Genomic DNA, 18,337 nt, shown 5'->3' with positions numbered 1-18,337 from the left:
TGATTACTTTGGAAGCGAATATTTGTGTTCTCAGGAGATTTCGTTGGAAAAGAATTTTTTGTCGTCTGGGGTAATATTGTTGGAAGATCATTTTTTCTGTTCTCCGGTTTTTTCGATGGAAGCAAATTTTGAAGTAGGGTGCCATGTCTTTGGAAGCATGTTTTCTGTGCTCTGGAGTCATTTTGTTGGAAGCGAATTTTTTGTGCTCTAGGGTGATTTCATTGGAAGCGAATATTTGAGTTCTCAGGAGATTTCGTTGCAAGTGATTTTTTTGTGTTCTGGGGTAATTTCGTTGGAAGCGAATTTTTTGTGTTCTCGCATGATTTATTTGAAAGGGAATTTTTGTGTTCTGGGGTGATTTAGTTGGAAGCGAATTTTTTGTGCTCTGGGATGATATCTTTGGAAATGAATTTTGTGTTCTCAGGAGATTTCGTTGCAAGGGAATTTTTTGTGTTCTCGGGTGATTTCGTTGAAAGGGAATTTTTGTGTTCTAGGGTGATTTCTTTGGAAGAGAAGTTTTTGTGCTCTGGGATGATATCTTTGGAAGTGAATATTTGTGTTCTCAGGAGATTTCGTTGGAAAAGAATTTTTTGTCTTCTGGGGTAATATCGTTGGAAGAGAATTTTTTGTGTTCTCCGGTTTTTTCGATGGAAGCAAATTTTGAAGTAGGGTGTCATTTCATTGGAAGCGTGTTTTCTGTGCTCTGGAGTCATTTCGTTGGAAGCAAATTTTTTGCTCTGGGATTATATCTTTGGAAGCGAAAATTTGGGTTCTGAGGTGATTTCGTTGGAAGCGAATTTTTTGTCTTCTGGGGTATTTTCGTTGGAAGCGAATTTTTTGTGTTAATGGGTATGTTCTCTGAAAGCTAATTTTTTGTGTTCTAGCATGATTTCGTTGGAAGCGAAATTTTTGTGTTCTCGGTTGATTTCGATGGATGGAAATTTTTTCTGTTCTGTCGTAATTTCGTTGGAAGTGAATTTTTTGTGTTCTCCGTTTTTTTCGAAGGAAACAAATTTTTGAAGTAGGGGTCAGTTCGTTGGATGCGTGTTTTCTGTGCTCTTGAGTCATTTCTTTGGAAGCGAATTTTTTGTGCTCTGGGGTGATTTCTTTGGAAGCGAATTTTTTGTGTCCTCGGGTGATTTTGTTGAAAGGGAATTTTTGTGTTCTAGGGTGATTTCGTTGGAAGCGAATTTTCTGTGCTCTGGGATGATATCTTTGAAAGCAAATATTTGTGTTTTCAGGAGATTTCATTGGAAAAGTAATTTTTGTCTTCTGGGGTAATTTCGTTGGAAGCGAATTTTTTGTGTTCTTGGGTGATTTAGATGGAAGCAAATTTTTGAAGTGTGGGATCATTTCGTTGGAAGCATGTTTTCTGTGCCTTGGAGTCATTTCGCTGGATGTGAATTTTTTGTTTTCTGGGGTGATTTCATTTCAAGAGAATTTTTTTCTTCTGGGGTAATTTCGTTGGAAGCGAATTTTTTTGTGCTCTAGGATGATTTTTTGGAAGCAAACATTTGTGTTCTCAGGAGACTTCGTTGGAAGAGAATTTTTTGTGTTATGGGGTAATATTGTTGGAAGAGAATTTTTTTGTTCTCAGCTTTTACGATAAAAGCAAATTTTTGAAATAGTGGGTCATTTCGTTGGTAGCATATTTTCTGTGCTCTGGAGTCATTTCGTTGGAAGCAAATTTTTTGTGTTCTGTGGTGATTTCATTGGAAGCGAATATTTGTGTTCTCAGGAGATTTCGTTGCAAGAGAATTTTTTGTGTTCTGGGGTGATTTCGTTGGAAGGGAATTTTTTTGTTTTCTAGGGTGATTTCGTTGGAAGCGAATTTTTTTGTGCTCTGGAATGATTTCTTTGGAAGCAAATACTTGTGTTCTCAGGAGATTTTGTTTGAAGCGAATTTTTTGTGTTCTGGGGTAATATTGTTGGAAGAGAATTTTTTGTGTTCTCCGGACTTTTCGATGGAAGCAAATTTTTGAAGTAGGGGGTCATTTCATTGTAAGCGTGTTTTCTGTGCTCTGGAGTCATTTCGTTGGAAGCGAATTTTTTGTGCTCTGGGATGATATCTTTGGAAGCGAATATTTGTGTTCTCAGGAGATTTCGTTGGAAAAGAAATTTTTGTCTTCGGGGGTAATATCGTTGGAAGCGAATTTTTTGTGTCCTCGGGTGATTTCGATGGAAGCAAATTTTTGAAGTAGGGTTTCATTTTGTTGGAAGCATGTTTTCTGTGCTCTGGAGTCATTTCGTTGGAAGTGAATTTTTGTGTTCTGGGGTGATTTCGTTGGAAGCGAATTTTTTGTCTTCTGGGGTAATTTCGTTGAGAGCGAATTTTTTGTGTTCTCGGGTGATTTCGTTGAAAACTAATTTTTTGTGTTCCAGCATGATTTCACTGGAAGCGATTTTTTTGTGTTCTGGGGTGATATCGAAGGAAGGAAATTTTTTCTGTTCTGTGGTAATTTCTTTGGACGTGAATATTTTGTGTTCTCGGGAGAATTCGTTGAATGGGAATTTTTTGTGTTCTAGGGTGATTTTGTTGGAAGTGAAATTTTTTTGTGCTGTGGGAGATTTTTGGACGCAAACATTTGTGTTCTCAAGAGATTTTGTTGGAAATGAATTTTTTGTGTTATAGGGTAATACTGTTGGAAGAGAATTTTTTGTGTTCTCCGGACTATCGATGGAAGCAAATTTTTGAAGTAGGGGTTTATTTTGTTGAAAGCGTGTTTTCTGTGCTCTGGAGTCATTTTGTTGGAAGCAAATTTTTTTTTGCTCTGTGGTGAGTTTGTTGGAAGCGAATATTTGTGTTCTCAGGAGATTTCGTTGCAAACGAATTTTTTGTGTTCTGGGTTGATTTCGTTGAAATCTAATTTTTTGTGTTCTAGCATGATTTCGTTGGAAGTGAATTTTTTGTATTCTGGGGTGATTTCGAAGGAAGGAAATTTTTTCTGTTCTGTGGTAATTTCGTTGGACGTGAATTTTTTGTGTTCTCGGGAGATTTCGTTGAAAGGGAATTTTTTGTGCTATGGGATGATATCTTTGGAAGTAAATATTTGTGTTCTCAGGAGATTTCTTGGGAAAAGAATTTTTGTATTCTGGGGTAATATCGTTGGAAGAGAATTTTTTGACTTCTCCGGTTTTTTCGATGGAAGCAAATTTTGAAGTAGGGTGTCATTTCATTGGAAGCGTGTTTTCTGTGCTCTGGAGTCATTTCGTTGGAAGCAAATTTTTTGCTCTGGGATTATATCTTTGGAAGCGAAAATTTGGGTTCTGAGGTGATTTCGTTGGAAGCGAATTTTTTGTCTTCTGGGGTATTTTCGTTGGAAGCGAATTTTTTGTGTTAATGGGTATGTTCTCTGAAAGCTAATTTTTTGTGTTCTAGCATGATTTCGTTGGAAGCGAAATTTTTGTGTTCTCGGTTGATTTCGATGGATGGAAATTTTTTCTGTTCTGTCGTAATTTCGTTGGAAGTGAATTTTTTGTGTTCTCCGTTTTTTTCGAAGGAAACAAATTTTTGAAGTAGGGGTCAGTTCGTTGGATGCGTGTTTTCTGTGCTCTTGAGTCATTTCTTTGGAAGCGAATTTTTTGTGCTCTGGGGTGATTTCTTTGGAAGCGAATTTTTTGTGTCCTCGGGTGATTTTGTTGAAAGGGAATTTTTGTGTTCTAGGGTGATTTCGTTGGAAGCGAATTTTCTGTGCTCTGGGATGATATCTTTGAAAGCAAATATTTGTGTTTTCAGGAGATTTCATTGGAAAAGTAATTTTTGTCTTCTGGGGTAATTTCGTTGGAAGCGAATTTTTTGTGTTCTTGGGTGATTTAGATGGAAGCAAATTTTTGAAGTGTGGGATCATTTCGTTGGAAGCATGTTTTCTGTGCCTTGGAGTCATTTCGTTGGATGTGAATTTTTTGTTTTCTGGGGTGATTTCATTTCAAGAGAATTTTTTTCTTCTGGGGTAATTTCGTTGGAAGCGAATTTTTTTGTGCTCTAGGATGATTTTTTGGAAGCAAACATTTGTGTTCTCAGGAGACTTCGTTGGAAGAGAATTTTTTGTGTTATGGGGTAATATTGTTGGAAGAGAATTTTTTTGTTCTCAGCTTTTACGATAAAAGCAAATTTTTGAAATAGTGGGTCATTTCGTTGGTAGCATATTTTCTGTGCTCTGGAGTCATTTCGTTGGAAGCAAATTTTTTGTGTTCTGTGGTGATTTCATTGGAAGCGAATATTTGTGTTCTCAGGAGATTTCGTTGCAAGAGAATTTTTTGTGTTCTGGGGTGATTTCGTTGGAAGGGAATTTTTTTGTTTTCTAGGGTGATTTCGTTGGAAGCGAATTTTTTTGTGCTCTGGGATGATTTCTTTGGAAGCAAATACTTGTGTTCTCAGGAGATTTTGTTTGAAGCGAATTTTTTGTGTTCTGGGGTAATATTGTTGGAAGAGAATTTTTTGTGTTCTCCGGACTTTTCGATGGAAGCAAATTTTTGAAGTAGGGGGTCATTTCATTGTAAGCGTGTTTTCTGTGCTCTGGAGTCATTTCGTTGGAAGCGAATTTTTTGTGCTCTGGGATGATATCTTTGGAAGCGAATATTTGTGTTCTCAGGAGATTTCGTTGGAAAAGAAATTTTTGTCTTCGGGGGTAATATCGTTGGAAGCGAATTTTTTGTGTCCTCGGGTGATTTCGATGGAAGCAAATTTTTGAAGTAGGGTTTCATTTTGTTGGAAGCATGTTTTCTGTGCTCTGGAGTCATTTCGTTGGAAGTGAATTTTTGTGTTCTGGGGTGATTTCGTTGGAAGCGAATTTTTTGTCTTCTGGGGTAATTTCGTTGAGAGCGAATTTTTTGTGTTCTCGGGTGATTTCGTTGAAAACTAATTTTTTGTGTTCCAGCATGATTTCACTGGAAGCGATTTTTTTGTGTTCTGGGGTGATATCGAAGGAAGGAAATTTTTTCTGTTCTGTGGTAATTTCTTTGGACGTGAATATTTTGTGTTCTCGGGAGAATTCGTTGAATGGGAATTTTTTGTGTTCTAGGGTGATTTTGTTGGAAGTGAAATTTTTTTGTGCTGTGGGAGATTTTTGGACGCAAACATTTGTGTTCTCAAGAGATTTTGTTGGAAATGAATTTTTTGTGTTATAGGGTAATACTGTTGGAAGAGAATTTTTTGTGTTCTCCGGACTATCGATGGAAGCAAATTTTTGAAGTAGGGGTTTATTTTGTTGAAAGCGTGTTTTCTGTGCTCTGGAGTCATTTTGTTGGAAGCAAATTTTTTTTTGCTCTGTGGTGAGTTTGTTGGAAGCGAATATTTGTGTTCTCAGGAGATTTCGTTGCAAACGAATTTTTTGTGTTCTGGGTTGATTTCGTTGAAATCTAATTTTTTGTGTTCTAGCATGATTTCGTTGGAAGTGAATTTTTTGTATTCTGGGGTGATTTCGAAGGAAGGAAATTTTTTCTGTTCTGTGGTAATTTCGTTGGACGTGAATTTTTTGTGTTCTCGGGAGATTTCGTTGAAAGGGAATTTTTTGTGCTATGGGATGATATCTTTGGAAGTAAATATTTGTGTTCTCAGGAGATTTCTTGGGAAAATAATTTTTGTATTCTGGGGTAATATCGTTGGAAGAGAATTTTTTGACTTCTCCGGTTTTTTCGATGGAAGCAAATTTTTGAAGTAGGGGATCATTTCTTTGGAAGCATGTTTTCTGTGTTCTGGAGTCATTTCGTTGGAAGTGAATTTTTTGTGTTCTGAGGTGATTTCGTTGGAAGCGAATTTTTTGTCTTCTGGGGTTATTTCGTTGGAAGCGAATTTTTTGTGTTCTTGGGTAATTTCGTTGAAAACTGATTTTTTGGGTTCTAGCATGATTTCCTTGGAAGCGAATTTTTTGTGTTCTGGGGTGATTTCGATGGAAGGAAATTTTTTCTGTTCTGCGGTAATTTCGTTGGACGTGAATTTTTTGTGTTCTTGGGAGATTTCGTTGAACGGGAATTTTTTGTGTTCTAGGGTGATTTCTTTGGAAGCAAATTTTTTTGTGCTCTAGGATGATTTTTTGGAAGCAAACATTTGTGTTCTCAGGAGATTTCTTTGGAAGAGAATTTTTTGTGTTCTGGGGTAATATTGTTGGAAGAGAATTTTTTGTGTTCTCCGGACTTTTGGATGGAAGCAAATTTTTGAAATAGTGGGTCATTTCGTTGGTAGCGTGTTTTCTGTGCTCTGGATTCATTTCGTTGGAAGCAAATTTTTTGTGTTCTGTGGTGATTTCATTGGAAGCGAATATTTGTGTTCTCAGGAGATTTCGTAGCAAGCGAATTTTTTGTGTTCTGGGGTGATTTCTTGGAAGCGAATTTTTTGTGTTCTCAGGTGATTTCCTTGAAAGGGAATTTTTGTGTTCTAGGGAGATTTCTATGGAAGCGAAGTTTTTGTGCGCTGGGATGATATCTTTGGAAGCAAGTATTTGTGTTATCAGGAGATTTCTTTGGAAAAGAATTTTTTGTCTTCTTGGGTAATATCGTTGGAAGAGAATTTTTTGTGTTCTCCGGTCTTTTCGATGGAAGCAAATTTTTGAAGTAGGGAGTCATTTCGTTGGAAGCGTGTTTTCTGTGCTCTGGTGTCATTTCGTAGGAAACAAATTTTTTGTGCAGTGGGGTGATTTCGTTGGAAGCGAATTTTTTGTGTTCTCGGGTGATTTCGTTGGAAGCAATTTTTTTGTGTTCTTGGGTGATTTCTTTGAAAGGGAATTTTTGTGTTCTAGGGTGATTTCGTTGGAATCGAATTTTTTGTGCTCTGGGATGATATATTTGGAAGCGAATATTTGTGTTCTCAGGAGATTTCGTTGGAAAAGAATTTTTTGTCTTCTTGGGTAATATCGTTAGAAGAGAATTTTTTGTGTTCTCCGGTCTTTTCGATGGAAGCAAATTTTTGAAGTATGGGGTCATTTTTTTGGAAGCGTATTTTCTGCGCTCTGGAGTCATTACGTTGGAAGCGAATTTTTTGTGTTCTGGGGTGATTTCGTTGGAAGCAAATTTTTGTGTTCTCGGGTGATTTCGATGGAAGCAAATTTTTGAAGTATGGGATCAATTCGTTGGAAGCGAATTTTTTGTTTTCTGGGGTGATTGCGTTGAAAGGGAATTTTTCTGTTATAGGGTGATTTCGTTGGAAGCGAAATTTTGTGCTCTGTGCTGGTATCTTTGGAAGCGAATATTTGTGTTCCCAGGAGATTTCGTTGGAAAAGAAATTTTTGCCTTCGGTGGTAATTTCGTTTGAAGCGAATTTTTTGTGTTCTTGGGTGATTTCGATGGAAGCAAATTTTTGAAGTATGGGATAATTTCGTTGGAGGCGTGTTTTCTGTGCTTTGGAGTCATTTCATTGGAAGTGAAATTTTTGTGTTTTGGGTGATTTCGTTTGAAGCGAGTTTTTTATGGTCTAGGGTGATTTCATTGCAAGCGAATTTTTTGTGTTCTGGGGTAATTTCTTTGGAAGCGAATTTGTTGTGTTCTCGGGTGATTTCGTTGAAAGCAAATTTTTTATGTTCTAGGGTGATTCCGTTGGAAGCGAATTTTGTGTGCTCTGGGTTGATTTGTTTGGAAGCGAATTTTTTGTCTTCTGTGGTGATATCAATAGAAGCGAATTTTCAGTGTTCTCGGGTGATTTCGTTGGAAGTGTGTTTTCTGTGCTCTGGAGTCATTTCGTTGGAAGCGAATATTTTGTGTTTTGGGTGATTTCGTTGAAAGCAAATTTTTTGTGTTCTGGGGTAATTGCTTTGGAAGCGAATTTGTTGTGTTCTCGGGTGATTTCGTTGAAAGCAAATTTTTTATATTCTTGGGTGATTCCGTTGGAAGCGAATTTTTTGTGCTCTGGGGTGATTTGTTTGGAAGCGAATTTTTTGTCTTCTGTGGTGATTTCAATAGAAGCGAATTTTCTGTGTTCTCGGGTGATTTCGTTGGAAGCGTGTTTTCTGTGCTCTGGAGTCATTTCGTTGGAAGCAAATTTTTTGTACTCTGTGGTGATTTTGTTGGAAGCGAATATTTGTGTTCTCAGGAGATTTCGTTGCAAGCGAATTTTTTGTGTTCTCGGGTGATTTCGTTGAAAGGGAATTTTTGTGTTCTAGGGTGATTTCTTTGGAAGAGAAGTTTTTGTGCTCTGGGATGATATCTTTGGAAGCGAATATTTGTGTTCTGAGGATATTTCGTTGGAAAAGAATTTTTTGTCTTCTGGGGTAATATCGTTGGAAGAGAATTTTTTGTGTTCTCCGTTTTTTTCGATGGAAGCAAATTTTTGAAGTAGGGAGTCATGTCGTTGGAAGCGTGTTTTCTGTGCTCTGGAGTCATTTCTTTGGAAGCGAATTTTTTTGTGATCTGGGGTGATTTCGTTGGAATCGAATTTTTTGTGCTCTGGGATGATATCTTTGGAAGCGAATATTTCTGTTCTCAGGAGATTTCATTGGAAAAGAATTTTTTTTCTTCTGGGGTAATATCGTTAGAAGAGAATTTTTTGTGTTCTCTGGTCTTTTCGATGGAAGCAAATTTTGAAGTATGGGGTCATTTCGTTTGAAGCGAGTTTTCTGTGCTCTGGAGTCATTTCGTTGGAAGCGAATTTGTTGTGTTCTCGGGTGATTTCGTTGAAAGCAAATTTTTTATGTTCTAGGGTGATTTCGTTGGAAGCGAATTTTTTGTGCTCTGGGGTGATTTGTTTGGAAGCGAATTTTTTGTCTTCTGTGGTGATTTCAATAGAAGCGAATTTTCTGTGTTCTCGGGTGATTTCGTTGGAAGCGATTTTCTGTGCTCTGCAGTCATTTTGTTGGAAGCGAATTTTTTGTACTCTGGGGTGATTTCGTTGGAAGCGAATATTTGTGTTCTAGGGTGATTTTTTTGGAAGAGAAGTTTTTGTGCTCTGGGATGATATCTTTGGAAGCGAATATTTGTGTTCTCAGGAGATTTCGTTGGAAAAGAATTTTTTGTCTTCTGGGGTAATGTCGTTGGAAGAGAATTTTTTGTGTTCTCCGGTTTTTTCGATGGAAGCAAATTTTGGAAGGAGGGGGTCATTTCGTTGGAAGTGCGTTTTCTGTGCTATGGAATCATTTCGTTGGAAGCGAATTTTTTGTGATCTGGTATGATATCTTTGGAAGCGAATATTTGTGTTCTCAGGAGATTTCGTTGCAAGCGATTTTATTGTGTTCTGGAGTAATTTCATTGGAAGCGAATTTTTTGTGTTCTTGCTTGATTTTGTTGAAAGTGAATATTTGTGTTCTGGGGTGATTTCTTTGGAAGCGAAGTTTTTGTGCGCTGGGATGATATTTTTGGAAGCAAGTATTTGTGTTATCAGGAGATTTCGTTGGAAAAGAATTTTTTGTCTTCTGGGGTAATATCGTTGGAAGAGAATTTTTGTGTTCTCCAGTCTTCTCGATGGAAGCAAATTTTTGAAGTAGAAAGTCATTTCGTTGGAAGCATGTTTTCTGTGCTCTGGAGTGATTTCGTTGGAAGCAAATTTTTTTGTGCTGTGGGGTGATTTTGTTGGAAGCGAATTTTTTGTGTTCTCGGGTGATTGCGTTGAAAGGGAATTTTTGTGTTCTAGGGTGATTTCTTTGGAAGCTAATTTTTTGTGTTCTAGGGTGATTTCTTTGGAAGCTAATTTTTTGTGTTCTTGGGTGATTTCAATGGAAGCAAATTTTCGAAGTATGGGATAATTTCGTCGGAGGCGTGTTTTCTGTGCTTTGGAGTCATTTCATTGGAAGCGAAATTTTTGTGTTTTGGGTGATTTCGTTGGAAGCGAATTTTTTGTGTTCTGTGATGGTATTTTTGGAAGCGAATATTTGTGTTCTCAGGAGATTTCGTTGGAAAAGAATTTTTTGTCGTCGGGGGTAATTTCGTTGGAAGCGAATTTTTTGTGTTCTTGGGTGATTTCGATGGAAGCAAATTTTTGAAGTATGGGATAATTTCGTTTGAGGCGTGTTTTTTGTGCTTTGGAGTCATTTCATTGGAAGCGAAATTTTTGTGTTTTGGGTGATTTCATTGGAAGCGAATTTTTTGTGTTCTCGGGTGATTTCGTTTGAAGCGAGTATTTTATGTTCTAGTATGGTTTCGTTGCAAGCGAATTTTTTGTGTTCTGGGGTAATTTCGTTGGAATCGAATTTGTTGTGTTCTCGGGTGATTCCGTTGAAAGCAAATTTTTTATGTTCTAGGGTGATTTCGTTGGAAGCGAATTTTTTGTGCTCTGGGGTGATTTGTTTGGAAGCGAATTTTTTGTCTTCTGTGGTGATTTCAATAGAAGCAAATTTTCTGTGTTCTCGGGTGATTTCGTTGGAAGCGTGTTTTCTGTGCTCTGGAGTCATTTCTTTGGAAGCTAATTTTTTGTGTTCTCGGGTGATTTCTTTGAAAGGGAATTTTTGTGTTCTAGGGTGATTTCGTTGGAAGCAAAGTTTTTGTGCTCTGGGATGATATATTTGGAAGCGAATATTTGTGTTCTCAGGAGATTTCGTTGAAAAAGAATTTTTGTCTTCTGGGGTAATATCGTTAGAAGAGAATTTTTTGTGTTCTCCGGTCTTTTCGATGGAAGCAAATTTTTGGAGTATGGGGTCATTTCGTTGGAAGCGTGTTTTCTGTGCTCTGGAGACATTTCCTTGGAAGCGAATTTTTTGTGTTCTGGGGTAATTTCGTTGGAAGGAAATTTTTTCTGTTCTCAGGAGATTTCGATGGAAGCAAATATTTGAAGTATGGGATCATTTCGTTGGAAGCATGTTTTCTGTGCTCTGGAGTCATTTCGGTGGAAGTGAATTTTTTGTGTTCTGGGATGATTTCGTTGGAAGCGAATTTTTTGTCTTCTGGGGTAATTTCGTTGGAAGCGAATTTTTTGTGTTCTCAGGTGATTTTGTTGAAAGGTAATTTTTTGTGTTCTAGCATGATTTCGTTGGAAGCAAATTTTTTTGTGTTCTGGGGTAATTTCGATGGAAGGAAAATTTTTCTGTTCTGTGGTAATTTCTTTGAACGTGAATTTTTTGTGTTCTCGGGTGATTTCGTTGAAAGTGAATTTTTTTTTGTTCAAGGGTGATTTCCTAGGAAGCGAATTTTTTTGTGCTCTGGGGTGATATCTTTGGAAGCGAATATTTGTGTTCTCAGGAGATTTCGTTGGAAGCGAATTTTTTGTGTTCTGGGGTAATATTGTTGGAAGAGAATTTTCTGTGTTATCCGTACTTTTCGATGGAAGCAAATTTTTGAAGTAAGGGGTCATTTCATTGGATGTGTGTTTTCTGTGCTCTGGAGTCATTTCGTTATAAGCGAATTTTTTGTGGTCTTGGGTGATTTCGATAAAAGCGAATATTTGTATTCTCAGGAGATTTCGTTGCAAGCGAATATTTTGTGTTCTGGGGTGATTTCGTTGGAAGCGAATTTTTTGTGTTCTCGGGTGATTTCGTTGAAAGGGAATTTTTGTGTTCTAGGGTGATTTTGTTCGAAGCGAATTTTTTGTGCTCTGGGATGATATCTTTGGAAGCGAATATTTGTGTTCTAAGGAGATTTTGTTGGAAAAAAAAACTTTTGTGTTAGGGGGTAATTTCGTTGGAAGCGAATTTTTTGTATTCTCGGGTGATTTTGATGGAAGCAAATTTTTGAAGTATGGGATCATTTCGTTGGAAGCAAGTTTTCTGTGCTCTGGAGTCATTTCGTTGGAAGCGAATTTTTTGTGCTCTGGGGTGATTTCGTTGGAAGCGAATTTTTTGTGAATTCGGGTGATTACTTTGACAGGGAATTTTTCTGTTCTAGGGTGATTTCTTTGGAAGCGAATTTTTTGAATTCTTGGGTAATTTCGTTGGAAGCGAATTTTTTGTGTTCTCAGGTGATTTCGATGGAAACAAATTTTTGAATAGGGGGTCATTTCGTTGGAAGCGAATTTTTTGTATTCTCGGGTGATTTTGATTGAAGCAAATTTTTGAAGTATGGGATCATTTCGTTGGAAGCATGTTTTCTGTGCCCTGGATTCATTTCGTTGCAAACGAGTTTTTTGTGCTCTAGGGTGATTTCGTTGGAAGGAAATATTTGTGTTCTCAGGAGATTTTGGTGGAAAAGACATTTTTGTCTTCTGGTGTAATTTCGTTGGAAGCGAATTTTTTGTGTTCTTGGGTGATTTCGATGGAAGAAAAATTTTGAAGTATGGGATCATTTCCTTGAAGTCGTGTTTTCTGTGCTCTGGCGTGATTTCGTTGGAAGCGAATTTTTTGTGTTCTCGGGTGATTTAGTTGGAAGCAACTTTTTTGTCTTCTGTGGTGATTTCAATAGAAGCGAATTTTCTGTGTTCTCGGGTGATTTCGTTGGAAGCGTGTTTTCTGTGCTCTGGAGTCATTTCGTTGGAAGCGAATTTTTTGTGCTCTGGCGTGATTTCGTTGGAAGCGATTTTTTGTGTTCTCGGGTGATTTCGTTTGAAGCGAGTTTTTTATGGTCTAGGGTGATTTCGTTGCAAGTGAATTTTTTGTGTTCTGGGGTAATTTCGTTGGAAGCGAATTTGTTGTGTTTTCGGGTGATTTCGTTGAAAGCAAATTTTTCATGTTCTAGGGTGATTTCATTGGAAGCAACTTTTTTGTGCTCTGGGGTGATTTGTTTGGAAGCATATTTTTTGTCCTCTGTGGTGATGTCAATAGAAGCGAATTTTCTGTGTTCTTGGGTGATTTCGTTGGAAGCGTGTTTTCTGTGCTCTGGAGTCATTTCGTTGGAAGCGAATTTTTTGTACTCTGGGGTGATTTCGTTGGAAGCGAATATTTGTGTTCTCAGGAGATTTCGTTGCAAGCGAATTTTTTGTGTTCTCGGGTGATTACGTTGAAAGGGAATTTTTGTGTTCTAGGGTGATTTCTTTGGAAGGGAAGTTTTTGTGCTCTGGGATGATATCTTTGGAAGCGAATATTTGTGTTCTCATGAGATTTCGTTGCAAGCGAATTTTTTGTGTTTTGGGGTAATTTCGTTGAAAGCGAATTTTTGTGTTCTCGTGTGATTTCTTTGAAAGGGAAATTTTGCGTTCTAGGGTGATTTCGTTGGAAGGGAATTTTTTGTGCTCTTGGATGATTTCGTTTGAATCGAATTTTTTGTGATCTCGGGTGATTTCTTTGAAAGGGAATTTTTGTGTTCTAGGGTGATTTCGTTGGAAGGGAATTTTTTGTGCTCTGGGATGATATATTTGGAAGTGAATATTTGTGTTCTCAGGAAATTTCGTGGGAAAATAATTTTTGTCTTCTTTGGTAATATCGTTGGAAGAGAATTTTTTGAGTTCTCCGGTTTTTTCGATGGAAGCAAATTTTTGAAGTAGGGGGTCATTTCGTTGGAAGCATATTTTCTGTGCTCTGGGGTGATTTCGTTGGAAGGGAATATTTGTTTTTTCAGGAGATTTTTTGAAAGGGAATTTTTTGTTCTAGGGTGATTTCTTTGGAATCGAATTTTTTGTGCTCTGGGATGGTATCTTTGGAAGCGAATATATGTGTTCTCAGGAGATTTCGTTGGAAAAAATTTTTTGTCTTCTAGGGTAATATTGTTGGAAGAGAATTTTTTGTGTTCTCTGTTTTTTTCGATGGAAGGAAATTTTTGAAGTAGGGGGTCATTTCTTTGGAAGCAAATTTTTTTGTGCTCTGGGGTGATTTCGTTGGAAGCGAATATTTGTGTTCTCAGGAGATTTCGTTGCAAGAGAATTTTTTGTGTTCTGGGATGATATCTTTGGAAGCCAATATTTGTGTTCTCATGAGATTTCGTTGCAAGCGATTTTATTGTGTTCTGGGGTAATTTCGTTGGAAGTGAATTTTTTGTGTTCTTGCATGATTTCTTTGAAAGGGAATTTTTGTGTTCTGAGGTGATTTGGTTGGAGGCGAATTTTTTGTGTTCTGGGATGATATCTTTGGAAACGAAGTTTTTGTTCTTAGGAGATTTCATTGGAAAAGAATTTCTTGTATTCTGGGGTAATATCGTTGAAAGAGAATTTATTGTGTTCTCTAGTTTTTTCAATGGAAGCAATTTTTTGAAGTATGGGGTCATTTCGTTGGAAGCGTGTTTTCTGTGCTCTGGAGTCATTTCGTTACAAGCGAATTTTTTCTGTTCTGGTGTGATTTCGTTGGAAGCGAATTTTTTGTGTTCTCGGGTGATTTCGTTGAAAGGGAATTTTTGTGTTCTAGGGTGATTTCTTTGGAAGAGAAGTTTTTGTGCTCTGGGATGATATCTTTGGTAGCGAATATTTGTGTTCTCAGGAGATTTCATTGGAAAAGAATTTTTTTTCTTCTGGGGTAATATCGTTAGAAGAGAATTTTTTGTGTTCTCCGGTCTTTTCGATGGAAGCAAATTTTGAAGTATGGGGTCATTTCGTTGGAAGCGTGTTTTCTGTGCTCTGGAGTCATTTCGTTACAAGCGAATTTTTTGTGTTCTGGTGTGATTTCGTTGGAAGCGAATTTTTTGTGTTCTCGGGTGATTTCGTTGAAAGGGAATTTTTGTGTTCTAGGGTGATTTCGTTGGAAGCAACGTTTTTGTGTTCTGGGGTGATTTGTTTGGAAGCGAATTTTTTGTCTTCTGTGGTGATTTCAATAGAAGCGAATTTTCTGTGTTCTCGGGTGATTTCGTTGGAAGCATGTTTTCTGTGCTCTGGAGTCATTTCATTGGAAGCGAATTTTTTCTGCTCTGGATGATATCTTTGGAAGCGAATATTTGTGTTTTCAGGAGATTTCGTTGGAAAAGAATTTTTTGTATTCTGGGGTAATGTCGTTGGAAGAGAATTTTTTGTGTTCTCCGGTTTTTTCGATGGAAGCAAATTTTGGAAGCAGGGGGTCATTTCGTTGGAAGCGTGTTTTCTGTGCTATGGAATCATTTCGTTGGAAGCGAATTTTTTGTGCTCTTGGGTGATTTTGTTGAAAGCGAATATTTGTGTTCTCAGGAGATTTCGTTGCAAGCGAATTTTTTGTGTTTTGTGGTAATTTCGTTGAAAGCGAATTTTTGTGTTCTCGTGTGAATTCGTTGAAAGGGAATTTTTGCGTTCTAGGGTGATTTCGTTGGAAGCGAATTTTTTGTGCTCTGGGATGATATTTTTGGAAGCGAATCTTTGTGTTCTCAGGAGATATCGTTCCAAAAGCATTTTTTATCTTCTGGGGTAATGTCGTTGTAAGAGAATTTTTTGTGTTCTCCGGACTTTTCGATGGAAGCAAACTTTTGAAATAGGGGGTCATTTCGTTGGAAGGGTGTTTTCTGTGCTCTTGAGTCATTTGGTTGGAAGCAAATTTTTTGTGCTCTGTGGTGATTTCGTTGGAAGTGAATATTTGTGTTCTCAGGAGATTTCGTTGCAAGCGAATTTTTTGTGTTCTGGGGTGATTTCGTTGGAAGCGAATTTTTTGTGTTCTCGGGTGATTTCCTTGAAAGGGAATTTTTGTGTTCTAGGGTGATTTCTTTGGAAGCGAAGTTTTTGTGTGCTGGGATGATATCTTTGGAAGCAAATATTTGTGTTATCAGGAGATTTCGTTGGAAAAGATTTTTTCGTCTTCTGGGGTAATATCGTTGGAAGAGATTTTTTTCTGTTCTCCAGTCTTCTCGAAGGAAGCAAATTTTTGAAGTAGGGGGTCATTTCGTTGGAAGCGTGTTTTCTGTGCTCTGGAGTCATTTCGTTGGAAGCAAATTTTTTGTGCTGTGGGGTGATTTCGTTGGAAGCGAATTTTTTGTGTTCTCGGGTGATTTCATTGGAAGCGAATTTTTTGTGTACTTGGGTTATTTCTTTTAAAGGGAATTTTTGTGTTCTAGGGTGATTTCGTTGGAATCGAATTTTTAGTGCTCTGGGATGATATCTTTGGAAGCAAATATTTGTGTTCTCAGGAGATTTCATTGCAAAAGAATTTTTTGTCTTCTGGGGTAGTGTTTTCTGTGCTCTGGAGTCATTTCTTTGGAAGGAAATTTTTTATGCTTTGGGGTGATTTCGTTCGAAGCGAATTTTTTGTGCTCTGGTGTGATTTGGTTGGAAGCGAATTTTTTGTCTTCTGTGGTGATTTCGATGGAAGCAAAGTTTTTATGTTTTAGGGTGATTTCGTTGGAGGCGAATTTTTTGTGTTCAGGGGTCATTTCATTGGAAGCATGCTTTCTGTGCTCTGGAGTCATATCTTTGGAAGCGAATTTTTGTGCTCTGGGGTGATTTCGTTGGAAGGAAATTTTTTGTGTTCTCGGGGGATTTTGTTGAAAGGGAATTTTTGTGTTCTAGGGTGATTTTGTTGGAAGCGATTCTTTTCTACTCTGTGATGATATCTTTGGAAACGAATATTTGTGTTCTCAGTAGATTTTGTTGGAAAAGAATTTTTTGTCTTCTGGGGTAATATTGTTGGAAGATTTTTTTGTGTTCTCCGGTTTTTTCGATGGAAGCAAATTTTTGAAGTAGGGGGTCATTTCGTTGGAAGCATGTTTTCTGTGATCTAGAGTCATTTTGTGGGAAGTGAATTTTTTGTGCTCTGGGTTGATTTCGTTGGAAGCGAATATATGTGTTCTCAGGAGATTTCGTTGGAAAAGAATTTTTTGTCTTCTGGGGTAATATCTTTGGAAGAGAATTTTTTGTGTTCTCCGGTGTTTTCGATGGAAGCAAATTTTTGAAGTAGGGCGTCATTTCGTTGGAAGTGTGTTTTCTGTGCTCTGGAGTCATTTCTACGGAAGCGAATTTTTTGTGTTCTGGGTGATTTGGTTGGAAGTGAATATATGTGTTCTCAGAAGATTTCGTTGCAAGCGAATTTTTTGTGTTCTGGGGTCCTTTCATTGGAAGCGTGTTTTCTGTGCTTTGGAGTAATTTCTTTGGAAGCGAATATTTTGTGCTCTGTCTTGATTCCGCTGGAAGCGAATTTTTTGTGTTCTGAGGTAATTTCTTTGGAATCGAATTTTTTGTGTTCTGGGGTTATTTCGTCGGAAGCGAATTTTTTGTGTTCTGGGGTGATTTCCATGGTAGCAAATTTTTTGTGTTCTGGGGTGATTTCGTTGAAAGGGAATTTTTGTGTACTAGGGTGATTTTGTTGGAAGCTAATTTTTTGTGCTCTGGGATGATATCTTTGGAAGCGAATATGTGTTCTCAGAAGATTTCGTTGCAAGCGAATTTTTTGTGTTCTGGGGTCATTGGGTTGGAAGCGAATTTTTTGTGTTCTGGGGTAATTTCTTTGGAAGCAAATTTTTTGTGCTCTGGGGTGATTTCGTTGAAAGCGAATTTTTTGTGTTCTCGGGTGATTTCGTTGAAAGGGAATTTTTTGTGTTCTAGGGTGATTTTGTTGGAAGCAAATATTTTGTGCTTTGGGATGATATCTTTGGAAGTGAATATTTGTGTTCTCAGGAGACTTCGTAGGAAAAGAATTTTTTGTCTTCAGGGGTAATATCTTTGGAAGAGAATTTTTTGTGTTCTCCTGTTTTTTCAATGGAAGCAAATTTTTGAAGTAGGGGGGTCTTTTCATTGGAAGCGTGTTTTCTGTGCTCTGGAGTCATTTCGTAGGAAGCGAATTTTTTCTGCTCTGGGGTGATTTCATTGGAGGCGAATTTTTTGTGTTCAGGGGTCATTTCATTGGAAGAGTGCTTTCTGTGCCCTGGGGTCATATCTTTGGAAGCGAATTTTTGTGCTCTGGGGTGATTTCTTTGGAAGTGAGTATTTGTGTTCTCAGAAGATTTGGTTGGAAGTGAATTTATTTGTGTTCTGGGGTCATTTCTTTGGAAATGAATTTTTTGTGTTCTCCGGTTTGTTTGATGGAAGCAAATTTTTGAAGGAAGGGGTCATTTCGTTGGAAGCGTGTTTTCTGTGCTCTGGAGTCATTTCGTTGGAAGCGAATTTTTTGTCCTCTGGGGTGATTTCGTTGGAAGCGAATTTTTTGTGTTCTCAGGTGATTTCCTTGAAAGGGAATTTTTTGTGTTCTGGGGTCATTTCGTTGGAAGCAAATTTTTTGTGTTCTGGGGTGATTTCTTTGGAAGCGAATATTTTGTGTTCTGGGGAAATTTCATTGGAAGCGAATATTTGTGTTCTCAGAAGATTGAGTAGCAAACGAATTTTTTCTGTTCTCCGGTTTTTTCGATGGAAGTAAATTTTTGAAGTAGGAGGTCATTTCGTTGGAAGCGAATTTTTTGTGTTCTGGGGTGATTTCGTTGGAAGCGAATATTTTGTGTTCTGGGGAGATTTCGTTGGAAGCGAATATTTGTGTTCTCAGAAGATTTCGTTCCAAGCAAATTTTTTCTGTTCTCCGGTTTTTTCGATGGAAGTAAATTTTTGAAGTAGGAGGTCATTTCGTTGGAAGCATGTTTTCGGGGCTCTGGAGACATTTCGTTGGACGTGAATTTTTTGTGCTCTGGGTTGATTTCGTTGGAAGCGAATTTTTTGTGTTCTGGGGTGATTTTGTTGAAAGGGAAT

Source organism: Meriones unguiculatus, chromosome 5, assembly GCF_030254825.1.
Source record: "Meriones unguiculatus strain TT.TT164.6M chromosome 5, Bangor_MerUng_6.1, whole genome shotgun sequence".
In the NCBI taxonomy this organism is placed as follows: Eukaryota; Metazoa; Chordata; class Mammalia; order Rodentia; family Muridae; genus Meriones; species Meriones unguiculatus.
Note: the sequence above shows the minus strand (reverse complement) of the source record.